This window comes from Sciurus carolinensis, chromosome 1, assembly GCF_902686445.1.
Source record: "Sciurus carolinensis chromosome 1, mSciCar1.2, whole genome shotgun sequence".
In the NCBI taxonomy this organism is placed as follows: domain Eukaryota; kingdom Metazoa; phylum Chordata; class Mammalia; order Rodentia; family Sciuridae; genus Sciurus; species Sciurus carolinensis.
In genome coordinates, this window is record NC_062213.1 from 10,443,741 (window position 1) to 10,460,057 (window position 16,317).

General features: G+C 46.8%; 1 protein-coding gene and 1 long non-coding RNA gene across 2 annotated transcripts in view; one reads left to right on the top strand and one right to left on the bottom strand.

Moving 5' to 3' along the window:
* LOC124965430 (uncharacterized) overlaps nucleotides 1-6,438 on the bottom strand; it is a 7,709-nt gene extending 1,271 nt beyond the window's left edge. Inside the window, exons 1-2 of the long non-coding RNA XR_007105167.1 lie at nucleotides 6,370-6,438; nucleotides 123-213 (exon numbers count right to left, since the gene is read on the bottom strand). This is a non-coding gene — a long non-coding RNA (uncharacterized LOC124965430). The remainder of the gene's footprint in view (nucleotides 1-122; nucleotides 214-6,369) is intronic.
* Kcnq3 (potassium voltage-gated channel subfamily Q member 3) overlaps nucleotides 1-16,317 on the top strand; it is a 295,813-nt gene that overhangs the window by 218,235 nt on the left and 61,261 nt on the right. The gene's annotated exons all lie outside the window — the stretch shown is intronic.

Here is a 16,317-nt window from a genome sequence, read left to right on the forward strand (position 1 = left end):
GGTGTGCAGAACAGTCAGTCTAGCATAGCAGGTACTCAGCAAAGAAGAATCAGCTGTTCCCATCAGCCAGCATTCTAATGTTGTGTGTCTCATCTGAGGTCATGGGTGACCTTTCCACTCACATTTCAGTGACTAGAACAAGTCACATGGTAGGTGTGACATGCAGAGTCCCAGGAGGGCATTGCAAGACATAGGAGTGGGTTCATGATCTTCCTGTAGAGAAACAGGAGCATAGGGAATGTCAGTATAATCTGCTACACAATATTAGAGTCCTGCAAAGCCAGTTACATTGGGGAAATGAAGAGCCTCCTTCTAATACCACAGAAGGCTGAGGTTAAGGACTATTCCTTGTGACCAGTGGGAGCAAAAGCATTTATGGAACACCTACTGTATGCCACACACTTTAACTGAAGATTGTGGGATATTTTATCTCATTTTTTTAAAAACTACATTTATTGAGTAGAGAGGTCAATAAAAACAAAAATTGTTTTATAGTCTCAAACAAGTATTGAACACATATAAAATTAGCAAATACTGGGGACTTGAAAGGTTAGAAGGCCTTCTTCTCTTAGTAGGGTTGATGCATTGGGAAGAGAGATAAGCATAATGGTAGGAGATGAGCTGGCTACTTTTATGTCTTCTATGGAAAAATGACCATTCTTGTTTTTATCCATTGTTGAGTTGTGTGAGTTCCTTACATAATTTGGATACTAACCCCTGATGAGTCTCCATCAATGAGTGAACGGATAAATCAATTTTGGAATTATACAATGACATATTGTTTCTCCTTCAAAAGGGAGATACTAGTATTTGGGACAACACGAATGTACCTGGAGGACAATATTCTAGGTGAACTAAGCCAGACACAGGAGAAGATACTGCATGAATTCACTTGCACGTGGAATCCCAAAAAAATTTTTTTTAAAAAAAATCAGAAACACAGAGGAGAACGGGGGAGGAGGAAATGGAGTGATCAAAGGATACAGACTTGCTGCAATGCGGGATGAGCAGGTCTGGAGATCTAGTGGGCAGCTCGCGGACTAGCGTCAGCAATACGGCATCATATCCTGACGTTTCTAAGAGTAGATTTCAGGTGTTCTTACCACACACAAAAAAATGGAAAGTAGTGGATCTGGTTAATTGTGGCAATCATTTCACTATGCATATGTATATCAAAACAGCATATCATAAACCTTAAATAAATGCAGATAAAATAGAAAATTAAAAAATGAATAAAACTCACAAGGCCATAGGAGAATAAAATATGAGTGGTGTTCAGGGGCCTGGGGTTCATTGTAATCTAAGATATGGAGAAATCGCCACATACAGGAGGAGGAAGTGAGGAATCCTAGGTGAACTGCGCTTCCTGCTTGGAATCCGGGAGGAGCCCCACTGCCGCCCTCATGGCCTCCGGTGGAGAGGCCCTCACACAGGGCCACTGAAGGCAGTCGGCTCTTCCATGGGCTCAGGTGTCCACAGGCACCAGGCCACAGGGCCCTTGTCTCACTGTGCACAGGCTGCAATAACCAAGTAACACGCACGGGGCTTCAAACAATCAGGAACTCCCTTCTCACAGTTCTGGAGGCTGCGAGTCCAAGATCAAGGTGCTGGCAAGGCCTCTCCCTGAGGCCTCTCCTGGGCCTGCAGATGCCCACCTCCTCGCTCTGTCCTCCATGGTCTTTCCTCTGTGCACATGAACTCCTGGGGTCTCTTTTTGTCTCCTCACCTCATGAGGACCCTGGTCATATTAGACTAGGACTCACCCTGATACCCTCACTTTAACTTGACCACCTTTCGAAGGCCCTATCTCCAAATTCGGTCACATTCCAAGGTACTGAAGGTACGAAGATAAGTTCTGGGAAAGGGTATAATACAACCCATAGTAGCTCCCAAAGAACTTTATCCCTAATAGTAAAAATGAGATCAAAGTAGAGTGGAAACTGGGAAAAAGGAATAATGTTCTTGGAAAGTCTAGAAAGACTTCACAGAAGCCATGAGAATTGAACTAAGATTTGGACTTTGATTCAATTTTTGATAAGATGAGAATGGGGAAAAGAGACATGGAACAGAGGGAACAGCATATGCAAAGTCACAGCAGTGGAAAGTCTCTAGAAATGTGAGTTCAGTGGAACTGGAGCTCTTGGAACGTGGGTGGTGAAGCAGATGCAGAATACCTGAGGCCAGGTGTGAAGGACCTCTATGACTTTGTTCTGTAAGGTCTGAGGAGCACAAAGGGGTCTCTTGAGGAACACTGAAAGAGCTGGTAGGACCAAGGTATGTTTTGGGGACTTGATACTACTTTGACTTGTATGAGCCACTTCCTTCTCTGACTACAGGCAAGTGACTTAACCTCTCTGAGATGTGGTTTTGTATTCCAAAATATGAAGTCAGTGGCACTTTTCTCTAAGGATGCTATGATGGCTCAATAGGATAATGGATGCAAAGTTTCCAAACCCTCATATAAATGATAGTTATTTTTAATCTCTCAAAGACAGTTGCCAAAATGTGAACACAAGATGTCCTCCCCACAGCTCCCGTTCATTGATTTGGTCTTGGCTGGGATCTGCAGTGAGACCTGTTTTCCTCTGCTGTCATACACTGCAGCTCCAGGAACTCATTCATGTTGAACTCTTGCTGTCTTCCTAGGGTGGCCACCTGTGAGCCTCAATCTGCCTCTTTACCCTTCTGCAAATAGTATGACCCTTGATAGTTTCGTCTCATGTCCATTGGTAGGAGCACCAGGCCCAGCACATAAAACTGTGTCATTCATGTGCTAGGCTGTCATTCTTGCAAGGTGTTCCAACTTGGGCCTTGGCCACTTGTCAGTCCCTTTGTTCATTTTAGAAATAGCACCATGACGCCTCTACCTGCTCCACCTGCACACACACACCACCTTTTCCACCAGCAATGGATAAAAACACTCTCCAGTGTGATATTTAAGTCTCCCTTGTATGTTCTCATCAGTATGATCCTAATATCCTCCATGAATATTATCAGCACAGGAATGCAGAGTCCCAGGTGGGCGGCAGACCACAAGGCAGTTGTCTCAGTCCCCTCTGGTGCCCGGCTCTCCTTGCTCCTCCAGGTGAGAGGCCGAGCTCCGCTTCCATTGCTACCCGGGATTCTGGGTTGCAGGCAGCTGCTCTAGCATGCGGGCCTGGACTCTGTTGCTGGTGACATGCTGGGGAACGTGTTATGACTTCCCTCAAACAGTCCTGGTTTGTAGCATTTGTCACTTTCTTTTGCGTAAATACGCCCACGATTGCTAATTTCACACTCCAATAGGAAGTGACTGAAATCTGACTTGGAAGAGGAGTTTGTAACTGGCTCTTGAGAGGTGACCTAAGCAGGCTCCAGTGCATCATCATCACCCAGTTATCTCCACAAATAAGAAGGGTGGGGTGTCCCCCCAGATCCATGCAAGTGGATCTCGAACTTTTACATCAATGGTGTGAAGAAGATGAAACTTGGTCCAGCTGTGGCATTCAGAGGCGGAACCGCTGTGAACTGATTAAATTAGAACGTTAGGTGGAGCCCCTGTGACTGAGTCCTGGTGACTTTATAAGGAGAGGGAAAGAGACCATACCCAGAGAGATACACAGATGCTCCTGCCGGGACATGCTGTAGCCAATGGTTGGGTAATCCTTACCAGAGTCTGCACCACGCTGCTTGGATTTCAGCCTCCAAAACCACAAGCCCAAAAAAACCTTTTCTCTTTTCAAAGGACCTGCCTCAAGTATTTCATTATAGTAATAAAAAGGTGACCACAGGGTAAAGATCTTCCATGCCGTTCTAGGCCTTGGTCCTTGATTCCATGTATTCATCCTCCTGTGCACCTGTTCCCAAGGCTTCTGTTGAGTTTTTGGAAGAATTTGGAGCAGGCCACTGCCTTCCCAGCCACGATCTTCCTCTTCCTCTCTGAAGATCATTCCAGTGATTCTCACTAGAAAAATTTCCTGACTTCGCTTTGAGTCTTTCAACTCTGACTAGGCATGCGGTGTCCTCGGCCCCTGAGTGGGATCTCAGCACTAACTACTTTTGTACTGGTTTCTCCGTACCCCACTTGGAACTGAGAGAATATTTTTAAGGTTCTCTTCATTGAGTTACAATATTCCTCACTGCTACCAACAGAACGCTGTTTTTTCCTCCTTACATAAAACAGGTCCTGTTGAGGAATTGCTTCCAAATTTCTCCCTAGCTTGCAACAGGGGACAAACTGGTGGGCCCATTCTGTCTTCCATCTTAACCAGACATTAATTCAGCTAACTCCCTTCAATTGTAAGCACAGAGGGGGAAGGACCCATTCTGCTAAGGAGATTTACCCTCAGAAGAAAACTCGTCCCTTGCTCCTGCCTCTGTGCAATTGACTGAATTGCTATTATGTAACTGATGCTAAGAACACAGGTTCCAGTGACAGAATGAAAAATTAGGAGAGATTGTTCTTGAGAGTTCAAAACACTATCCAAATCCAGGTATTTCAGTTGAGTGTGGACTACAGAATTGGCTTATTTTTCAACCAGGTAGAAGAAGAATCATGCTGTTCCATTTGACTCAATTAGCTACATGAATCTAATTTTAACACCTTACAAGGGGAGTCTGGCAAAATGGGAGAAATGGCTTCAGTGTGACTCTGGAGGATACACTATGTTCCTGTCCCTTGAAGAAAGGTGCATCAGACCCCACTAATTGAGGCTAATGAGTTGAGGGCCAGTCAGAATTAGGCAGGAGCAAGGTAGAATGTTCTTCAGTGGTAGAGTACTCGCCTAGCATGCATGAAGCCCTGGGTTTGATCCTCAGCACCACATAAAAATAAATTAAAGGTATTGTGTCCACCTACAACTGAAAACCAAAATATTTAAAAAAAAGAAAAACATTCTTCAAGGTAACAGTTACTCCTCTTCAAGGGCATGTATTTGCTCACTCTCCACCCCAGGCCCAACAGCCATCAGCTTGAGCTCGAGTTAATCAATCAAAATTAAAATTTGAAAAGCAATTTATTCTGTGTCTGTATTTTAATTATGGGCCATCTCCATTACTTTCTGAAAAGATGCAAATGTAAAGTTTAAATCAATAAATTAAATCCATTGGAAAACAAAATTTTATTCTGGAGCTTAGATCTGTCACTGGATTTCAATAATTCACTTTTTGCTTGCCAAACACTTATTCAACACCTGCAGTGTGCCAGGTATTGTGTTTCCTACTGAAGAATGGGAAGTCAACAAAGCTGGGCGTGGTGGTGCAGATCTGAAATTCCAGCAGCTCGGGAGGCTGAGGCAGGAGGATGGTAAATTCAGTCAGCCTCAGCAACTTAGTGAGGCACCTAAGCAACTCGGTGAGGCCCTGTCTCTAAATAAAAATTTTGAAAAGGACTGGAGATGTGGCTCAGTGTTTGAGCACCCCTGGATTCAATCCCCAGAACCCCCTCCCCGAAAAAAGTCAGCAAGTCCCTGTCCTCTCTAACTCAGCCTCAAAGTACATGCCCACTGGCAGCACTGAAATATCCCAGAGTTCACAAAAGTTCCACAGAAGAACCACTGCACTCCAAGAATACCAAACGCTTTTGGAGAGATGTGCATTTTGAGATAAAAGCCCCAGGCCAGTCTGAAGTCTGAAGTTCCCGTCCTTCATCAGGAGCATGAACTAGTATTCACTTTGAGCTTTCTCTGTGACTGTCTTGGGTGGAGACCCAGGCACTAGAGCAGAAGAACTCAATTTAACTAATACAAAATGATAGTCCCACTGGGAAAATGTGCTGAACTCAAATTCCACCACCTCAGGAGCTGTCCCTGCCCAGTTGTGGGACAGCAAGTCCCTGGAGGAGGGAAGCTGGGTCTCCTCCCTAGATCTGGCACATGGCTTCTTAGCAGGTCCTAGGTTCCCTTCCCTCCTTTCCTCCCTCCCCCACTTCCTTCTTTGAGAAGTCAATTAGTCCTTCTTATCCACAGTAGCTTATTCCATAAGTTTCGTTGAACATATCAGTTTACCCATTTGGAGTGCATGAATGAATAGAAAAGCACTTTTTCTAAGGGACACACACTCTGTCCTTTGAAGAGACCAGCAGGAATGGTTATTGATATGCTGTGGCTTTAGTCAAGTATTTGTCAATTTCCAATTGTTCCTGCTCCGCTTTCATCCCCACTATCACATCCACGCTGGTATTGATTTCACGTTTTCCTCTTTAAGTAAACTCATGCTCTTGCTCATAAATCTAGCCTTCTCCAAGCAATGCTCTCTGTGGAGTCCTGGATCCAGTGTGCTAAGCTGTATTTTTCAAATCCCCATTCAACTCATCACTGTACAAAGACTGGTAATGTCCCCCTTCCCTCCCACATGTCTTCCACACTGTGGAAGACACTGCCCGCCACCTACCTGAGACTCCGTTTGGATTTTAAGCTCCTCTATCTATGGCCAGGCTCCCTCCTCCAGCTGGAAGCCCTCTCCACCCAGCACTTAAAGACAACTTTCCCTGTCTGTGGACCTTGCTTCTCTTGGAATCCTCTTGGAATATTCTGGTCTTCCTCAACCCAAAGCCAAATCTCTTCCCTCTCCCTGAGCGCACTCTGACCTCTCCCTTCAGTTTAGCAAGCAATTCTTCATCAAGTACCCACTGCCTTCTCCAAGAGTGACCGGCTGCTCTTTAGTAGGTCACTCAAGGAATGTGTGAATCCACTTTCTAGCCACTTGTCCTAGATGGCTTTGGCACAACCAGCTGATGTGGGAACTCCTCATTTTAGGTACCATTGTTTGCTTGTGTGAGCTTGATAAACAGAGGCACTTTCTCAGTGGACTTTGTGATTTAGGGAAGGATTTGCCTAATCACGAAGCGGGGATGGCTTTTAAGTCATCAATGGATATTTTTAAAAAGAATAATACTTTGGGGAGAAAAGGCACCAGCTCAGGGCCCAACCCTTGTGCTGACCAGCCTTGGCATCCACTCCGTCAGGTCCTGAGAGTCAGCTTATGTCAACCGCGATGTCTTCGACATTCTTCCCACTTCTGAGAGGCTGGTGGCGGCTGCAATCAATGCTGTTTATCTCTAACTGTCCCCAAGCTCAGGGTCTCATGTCCAAGCAATCCGCCTCGCCTGCGGCAGGCTGCTTATGAAAACGAGCCTGGAGTCTGCACGTCTCTGCCTCGCTCCACGCTCAGAATGGCAGGGGGCAGATCTGGAGGAGCGTGCAGACGGGAGTATTTTGCTCTTAGTGATAAATGAATTCACCTCATGGATCCTCGTGAAGAAATATCTGAGAAAGCAAGAAAGAATGTGGCTTATGAGGAGCAGTGTGGTACGGTGGAGAAAGAATCAGATTCAGAGAAAATGTCCTTGGTTTAGGTTGAATGCTTGTTCCACCGTTGTCCTGGGAGAACCTCAGGGATGGATTTGACCTCTCTGGGCCTTATTTTTCTCATTTGCAAAAAAAAAAAAAAAAAAAAGTGGATTAGGTTGGCCAGATGAATTCTTAATTTAATTTAGCAGCAGACTCTTCTTTTTTCTTTTTAATTAAATTTTGTGTTGAGTTACCCACAGCAGATCAAAACAAAGATGCTCTGGGTAAAGGCAATGTGGGGCAAGGCAAGGGGTTCCTGGCTAGCTCTTGCTTGAAGAAGTCTCAGAACTAGAGCAACATCATCAGATTTATACTTAAATAGCTCATAATGACTATTTTATGAAAAACAGATTCAAGGGAAAGGATGGCCGGCTTAGAGGCCATTTATAGATATAGTTGTTGAAATATTCTTGTCTTCCTCAACCCAAAGTCCACTTGAATCTCTTCCCTCTCCCTAAGCCAGACTTAGTCTGAGCCAGACTAACAGAGAAGAGCAGGAAGTCAAAGGGGTTGAGGGTAACCAGGGGTGCAGAGGAGGTAGGCAGGGCAGAAGCTCGCCAAATTCCCATGAGGAGGGATGGCTGTATACCTGCTCCTGTGAAGCGCCTGTGCAGTTGGTCAGTAGACACTTCACCAAAATCTGTAGGGGAGGAAGGGAGACCGGTCCTCACAACAGGGTGAGCTAAGGGTAGGGCTAGGGCATGACCAAGCAGCCTATGCAGGGACTTGTCTGTCCAAATTATTCTGAGACCCACAGCCTTTACCACATAGGAGCACATCAGGTCCACCCCAGATCTGCGGAATCAAAATATGCACTTAATAGGGTCACCAAGTGATTCTTGGAAATAACTGCTAATGGACAAATGCTTTAGCGATAGTTCGACCTATACCAGGTTCCCAGATGTGGCATTCATTGGTATTGACCCTGGCCAAGTTGCTTTCCCTTCCTGATTTTCTCATCCACACCACAGAGGCTGAGATATTCACCTGACACAAATTTGTGGGACAGAGATGCTATGAGTAGGATTTGGCATGGAACCTAGCCAAATGGATGACCACATCCTCCATTCCTCTGTGGTCAAAGAGAGAAGACAGGAAGCAAGGAAGGGGTGTGGGGTCTCCACTGTTTCTGGCATCGATTTTCCAATTGTACATCTTTTCTAGCAAGAGAAACATACCATACTCTTTTTGAAAGCATGGAAAAGATTTTCTTTTCACGTCGATTTTTGTCTGGAATATTTACTACCATTTCATAGTACAAGGAAAAGGCCCCGATATTGAATTCAAGAAGGCCGGATTTTGACCTCCCATCTGCACTTCCTACCTGCGTAATGCTGGGTGGGTTGTGGAAAACTCAGTTTTTCTCATCTGTAAAATGGGGATAACAAAACCTCCAAATGTTTGTGAGGTTTCAATAAGATAGGATATGAAAGAACCTACTTCTTTTTATAAATCCTGATTTCCTGATCCTTTTCTTCCATGATGATTTTTGTCTACCATTATTTGAAGACCATTTTTGCTCAAAACTGTGTTTAGAATTATGGAATGGCAGAATTCACTCTTTTGTTTAGTCAACACAATCTTACTGTGTGTCTACCCTGTGCTGTGTGCTCTTCTGGGTGCTAGAACGGAGTGTGCCTTCACCCACTCACTCTTGTTTTCTCTCCCAGACATGCTCTGAGCTATGCCTGCACCAGGCCTTGCTGGTGCTGGACATGCAGCATGTCTGGGTTCATTCAACTTCTGTTTTGTGCCCCCTTCTTTGGGTTGCACTTGGGCCAGGCTGAATGGGGGAGTGATTTATTCCCCAAGAGGTCCAGGCCAGGTCCAGGGCCATTTCTGATGGGACTCATAAAACTTCTTTCATTTAGGTTTCAGGCCCAAGGCTCACTTGCAAGGTCTTTGCCTCCTCTATTAAAAATATACCCATAACCACGTACTTGGCTAGGCAAATTAGTAACAGAAGCAAGACTGAAAATATTTCACCTCCTTAGAGGAGGGAACTGTTTTTCTAGGAGCCCGGCAGGGCCATTTGCATGCAAACACTTAATGGGCTGCCTTTAAATAATCTTTTCTATTTATTGAAGAAGGCCTGGCCAGACCCCTCCTTGGCAGTACTTCATTAGCTGTTAGTTGGAACCAGTTGCACAGGAGCTGGAAAGCCATCCAGAGGCAGTTGTTGAAAGATGCTCGATAGTTCAGACTCTGTGTTTCCATGGCCACCATGCCAACTAGAAGGAGAGTCAAGGAATCAGCACTGGCTGAACCTACTGCTACAGGCCAGCTGTGACGACATTGTGACTGCTCTTGCACATAGTAGGTGGTCAATAAACATGTGTCAGAGAAATGAATAAAGTAGTTGGAATTCTTTCTTCTGACCTGTTTCTGAACACATTTTCAGTCTCCAGTGGTGTGCTGATAAACCCTTAACAACCAGGTCCTAGTAGGGCAAAGGCAGCACCCTGATTTCTAGTGTTTCTGGATTGTTCTGGGGTAAATGCTTGTGCCATGGCAAATTTCAAGCCACCCACGTGGCATCACTAAAGAGAGCTGGGCAGAGAGGTCCACCATCATATAGCATTCCACCTTGCAGATGCGAAAGACTCAAGGGCACAGATAACCTTGAAACCTAAATTAGGTAACAATGAATTTTGAGTATTTCTTGACTTTGTCTTTAATGCCATTTATTTAAGTCCAAGTTTATATGATTTAGTCTTTAATAGCAGCTGTGTTTAACTATCAGCTTGCAAAGCTCCTGGGCATTAGTCAGTGGACTCTGAGGAGGCAGTGTCCCTTAGCAGATGCCTCCCCGGAGGGACAGTGCTCTCAGGTGCTGCCTCTGCCCAGTGCAGGAGGACCCCGAGTTGGTAAGCACTTCCTGAGATGCAAATGACCTGTGAAGGTGTGCCCCCACAGAGCCCCCAGCACTCTGTCTCCGCTCTGTTGGTCAGTTTCTGCTGCATTTGCTAAGAGTAATGTGTCCCGACCCCTTCGCACGCCCACACGCCCCAGAGTCTCTGTAATCGAATTCTGAAATGCAGATGTCCCTAAGCAGTTCCCTGTCCTTTGAGGCTTCCGTAGGAGCACTCGACATCTTGTACCGCTCAGTTGCAGAGTCTGCTTCCCTCCCACCCAGAGGACCAGAGGCAGGGAGGGAAGAAGTTGCGTTGCCTATGGTCCTCGGTGTGGCTGTGGAGCCTGGGCAACATCCCGTGAAGGAGTCCTGGCTTCCTCTTTGATGCTTTGTGTCCCAGACCAGGGCAGGGCCCCCTTCCCCGACGTCCTCAGCACATCAGGCACAGGAGGCAGTTGTAGGACTCCCCCGAGCTGGGGCTACTGCTGGCCAGTTGTGTCATTCTGTCTACACTCCTGGGTGGCTCGCCCTTTTTCCTCTTTAAAGCATCCCACCCTCTTTTCCTCTGGGCTCCTTTTTCTCACTGTTTCAAGAAATGCCACAGCTCTTGGTGTCTCATGAGAAGAGCTCATTACAGAGGTAAATATGGCTTTTCCTACGTTTTTGCGTATTCTTGGTCCCACAGATTTAAGGATAATCCTGGACCCATGATTCCAAAGTTCTCCTCTTTGTCTTAGGTTGAGTTGCTCCCAGCTGAACTCTGAAATGAAGGAGTTTATGTAAAGAGGGAGCCTGGAGGGACGGGGGTGCACACAGAGAGGACAACTTTAGCAAAGTCATACCCCACAGGCCCAGCATCAGCCTGAGCCCAGGGGACCCAGGAGGTGAGTTACCCCTCAGAGTTGTCCAGGCCTTCACCTGGTCCCCCTCCAACCTCACCTGCCAGAACTTCGAGCTCCCTGACCAGAGATACAGGGGTTCCAGCAGCGTATGGACTACTTCCTCCAAAGAAGAGGGACATGGGTACAGGCTCCTTGGAGGCAGAATCCCGGAAACAGTGTAAGATCCTGCACCAGGGAACCCAGCATCTCCTGCCACCTTTCCAGGCTGAACAGAACTGCCCAAGTCCTCAAAGCACTTTTGTTTCTCCTCATTTCCCCTGATCACCCCATAAAGGGAAGAAAAGAGATCAGAGGGTTATCTCTCCCATCATGAATTATTAGATTTTATATTGCTATGGTTCGTGTTGTTGTTAACCATAGCACAAACAGCTGTAGTTTTTTTAAAAAAAAAATTTATCTTTCTTTCTTCACTTAAAGTTAACTCCATGTTTCTTTCATATGCATAATTTCAGGGAACCAACATAAAAAGGATATGAGATAAATATTGTTATTAGACCAATGTTTTTTCAGGTGGTGACAATGAGGTTCAGAAAGGTTAAGTGACTTCCCTAAAAAGCCACAGCCACAGATTGGCTGAATTGGGATACAAATATGGGTGATCGGGCTGCAGTGACAAGCTGTCAGAGGGGGTCACTGGATCTGCCTGCTGGAGCCAAGGGGAGGGACAGGCTTGCTGGCACGTCATAGAAGCCCAATGGACCATCCATTATTCTCAGGTGATATTTAGAAGTGATCACATGTCCCTGCTACTGGAATCTCTGCACCTACGAATAAGCAGAGGTCAGAGGATCGGAGGCGGCTCACTTGTGGCATGGGGCACATTTACCCAGCCTGGCAGGTCTGTAGAGAAGATCAATGAGGGAAGGATGAAAATACCTCTTAGCTTCCATCTGACTGCATCGTGTTGGCCTCTGCAGGAAACCCGTGCATCAGAACCAGGACTACTTCAAATAAGAAATCCCCCACGTCTGGGGTGCTCTGAAACGGGGCAGATCACATGTGCACATGGAGGAAGGGAGGGGAGGGGGTGACAAGGATGGAGGAACGGCCCATAGACCACCCAGAGGCCACCACCATTTTTTCTGTCACTTATTGGACCTCTGCCAAAGATGTATTTTTTTGAAGAAAGAATTCAACTCCTAGAAGAAGAAGAAATAGAAGGGAAGGAAAGAGGGAGGGAGGGAAGAAGGAAAGAAAGAGAAAAAAGTGTTGACCTGGTTCATTTAAAATGAACACTAGTTTGGGCAGAAGGAACGTGCCCATTAGTCCCTCTGAGCACGGCTCTTACTGACATCACGTCTTTGTCTTAGTGTCAGAATGGAAGGCTCTGGGGATTGTCTAGTCGCTAGGAGGAAAGCAGCTCAGGGAGGTAAAGTGACTTGTCCCTGGTCACAGGGAATGGACAGGACCAGAGCCGCGGTGTGCCTGCTGCAGCCTGCTCTGCCTTTACACAATGCATTAGTTAGCTGTCTTAGTTCTGAGTCATTATCTATGTTTTCTTTCTGTGATTTTTTTTTTTCCTTGTCCTTATTTCAAGGAGAAAACTCAGTGTCCTCAGTTTTAAAGTCGGGGGAAAATTCGATTTGAAATGCTGCGCTCAGGCCATATTCTGCATGCAGCCCTTAGCTCAGCCTCGGGAAGCATTGATTACTCAGTCCCCATTAGAGCCCTGTGAGGTCACAGGGACCTTGATAAATGGATGTGGGGTCTCTGCTCCTGTGGCCAGGATGGTTTTCAAACCCGAGCTTGCAGTGTCCTACAGGACTCCGGCTGGCCTTCAGAGGGGCCTGCTCAGAGCACGCTCTCTCTCCACATCCTCTGAGCCTGTGGCCTGTGAGTAAGGGAGGGACAGACAAGGACAAGCATCGCCACCAGCTCAGCATGAGAGTGGACAGCGTGTGCCTGCAGGAGCTGAGTGTAACTGGCTTGCTTGACTCCTTGGGCCCTGCTCCTGGGTATTATCAGAAGTTGTCCAGGACAGGGACAGGTGAGAAGACTGGTCCTGAGACTCTGGGACAGAGGAATGGGGATCCTAAGCCAGAATCCTTCTCCCTAAGAAGGGCTGGCACCTCCAGGGCCCTGTTGGAGGAGGGGCACCTTGGCCTGTCCACTGCCAATATTCAGACAATAAAGCTGGGAGGGATTGACAGGACAGCCTCAGAACTGAGTTTCCAAACCAATCACAGTAGCCAGAGAGAAGGGCTGGTCTTGGGAGGTGGAATTGAACAAAGATAAATGTGAAGGCCTGTGCTGAGGTCCAGAAGAAGTCCATTACACAGCCACGGCCAATGACCCCTGGCTTCATAATAACACAGGTAGAGAGGGGAAAAAGGAATCTGGACTTGGATCCCCCGAAGTTCACACTCAAAGTCAATAGTGTTATGTGACTGTCCCAAACTCCAGTGACCTCAGAGGCTACCTGGTGGACTTGTAGCAAGACCAGGAGGGCACGTTCCCCTGCCAGCAATCCCAGGCCTTGAAGGGTGGTTTCCTGGAGGGAGGGACCCTGAGTTGGCGATACCTATATGGGGAAAAGTCACAGCCACAACCGAGGGAGATAGATGGTGGCATCGTTGGAGGCAAAGCAGAGTGAGGCAGGAGGAGGCCCAGGGAAGCTGGGGGAGTGAAGCCTGGTGAGTCTTCCTGGACTCCCCCAAGCCACACAGAGCAAGGAGGGCTTCCATTTCACATGGGGCGGATGAGCCTCGTGTGCAAACTGAATATACAGGGAGTCTTAATCAACCCAGTCTCCAGAGAGAGTGGAAAGTGTCCCAAAGAGAATGACCAGGAGGGCAAAGACACCTAACAGTCTGTCACAGGAGGCCAGGTGTATAGAACGTGAGTCCAAAGAGCGCGCTCGAAGTGCTGCCTCTGGTGTTGATGAGCCGTTTCATGGAAGGAAGGTGGTGTTGGGGGGACTCCAGAGGGGACGCAGGGCAGTGGGTGAAATCGGGGGGAAGCTGTGTTCACTCCTCTAAGGGAGGACTCAGGTCTGTGGGGAGGACCTCTGATCCGAGAGGCAGGAAGTAGAGGAATCGGCAGCTCCTGGGGCTGGGAAGCGAACAAGTGAGCCCGTGTTCTGTGGGTGATGATTAAAGAAGTTCAAGGTCAGCTGGCCAGAGATGCAAATGAGGCTTCCATGAGCACCAGCTGGGTACAGGACCATGCTACACAGTCAGCCCTCGGCCTCTGGGGTTCTGTATCCACCAATTCAGCCAACCAAGGAGTGCAATATTCAGAAAAAAAAAATGGGTCCTTATTGAATATGTTCATTTTCTTCTTGTCATTATTTCCTAAACAATACAGTACAACAAGTATTCACATAACATTTGCATTGTATTAGGTAGTGTAAGTAATTTGGAGATGATTTAAAGTATAGAGAAGAATGCATGTAGGTTATATGCAAATACTACACCATTTTATATAAGGAACTTGCATTTTGGCATCTACAGGGGATCCTGCAGATACTGAAGGAAGGGCTGTAGCATCAAGAATATGAGCCCTGAGGCCAGATGAAAGTAGGTGGATTTGAACGCCAGTCTTACCACTTATTAGCCACATGCAAATGTATGTAACCTTTGTTAAAAGATCATCTTTTAAAAGGTCAACTTATGACTCATACAGAGATATAATGAAATCCCTCAATGATTTTCTTGGCCTCATCAATCACTGAGGGCGGCAGACAGATGTTAAAAAGGACACACAAGGTAACGTGAAAAGCAGACATTCATAGACCAGCAATATCGAAATGCACAGGCAAATGGGGCTACCCCCAGGAGCGGGAAGAAGCCAGCTAGCCCGATGGAATTTGCATGCTGGAAGACAAGAATTCGTTTTGCATTTCTCTCAGGTAGTTGCAGTTTACAGAGTTGTAAAATGGCTCAGAGACAATGAAAGACTAAACTAAGGGAACCTGGAAGGCTGGGATCTAAACAAGGCGTAGTTTTCTACTGAAGCGTATTTTTTCTTGTATTTTTTCGAGCCTCTTTTTGCCCACGCTGAGAACGGCAATGATTGTATACCAGTAGTTGGTTGTGAGGATTTTAGAAAATGATGGATGCCTTGCCTTTGGACCAATGCCAGGTGCACTGCAGGATTCCAGCGAGTACCCATCAGGCTCAGTACTTCCATACAAGACACTGATGGGAGCCAGGCATGTGGGGAGCACTAGGGGCCCAGCAGAGGACACCGTGACCTCTGCTGTCAGAGCCGCAGGACCACGGCGCCTGGGCAGGAGTTACTCCATCAACCCCATCGAGTGCTTCTCTGTCAACGGCTTTTCATGGATTGTGTTGTTTAATTTTCACAGTCACCCCAGGAACTAGATATAATCTCCCCATTTTCCAGATGAGAGTAGTGTGGGGTACAGACTTTAAGGTGGCACCCACCATCTCCTCTCCTGGTGCCTAGGGCGACATCAAAGGGCAGCACCATCTTGCTGGAGGCTTCCTCTTTGTTGGTGACTGAAGAAGCAAGCTGCTGGGAATCCCCTAGTCCTAGGAGAGGAATTCTGCCAACAGCCCAGGGAAAGCTGGAAGGAGGTCGCGCCCGTTTGAGGCTCTGATGGGAATCCAGCCCTGCCTGACACTCTGTGACCTAAAACAAGCTCTAGGTGAGCTGTGTTGATTGCTGACCCACAGACTTTGGCAGACCGTAACTGGTGTTTAAACCGCTGGGTTTGTTACACAGCATAGGAAATCCATAGAAATAGCCAGGGTGTGGCTGTCAAGTCGTGGCCCAATGTCCTTCTTCACCAGAGGTGTCAGGCTGTGATTTAAAGCCTCTCTTCCTGACAGCCCTACCCACTCAGGCACTAGTCCAGGCTCACCTGCTTCCTTGACTGCTGACCAGCTAGGACGGGGCTCAAGCCACTGGGTAAGACCACAGAGCCCACTGTGTAAGTTGGTGACTCATTCCTCCTAGAGGGTGAATTTCAACCTTAAGGGCACATGATTACAACTTGGGAGGGGTTTAAGACTACAATGGTATTGGCCCCACTCAAGCAAGTACCTCAGGAGATACATGGGTTGAAGGCAGCCATTGGTATTCCCAGCTGGTAATCCCCAGGTGATTTTGATTTGCAGCTAACTTTGCAAACCATTGTTTCAAGCATATGGTAATGCCCATAAAATCCAAATCATGACTTACTAAGAAGGTTCTTGTTAAAAAGTAATTTTCTGGAAAAGGAGCATGCACACATATAGGTACAGGACGGAATTTACATACATGCCAG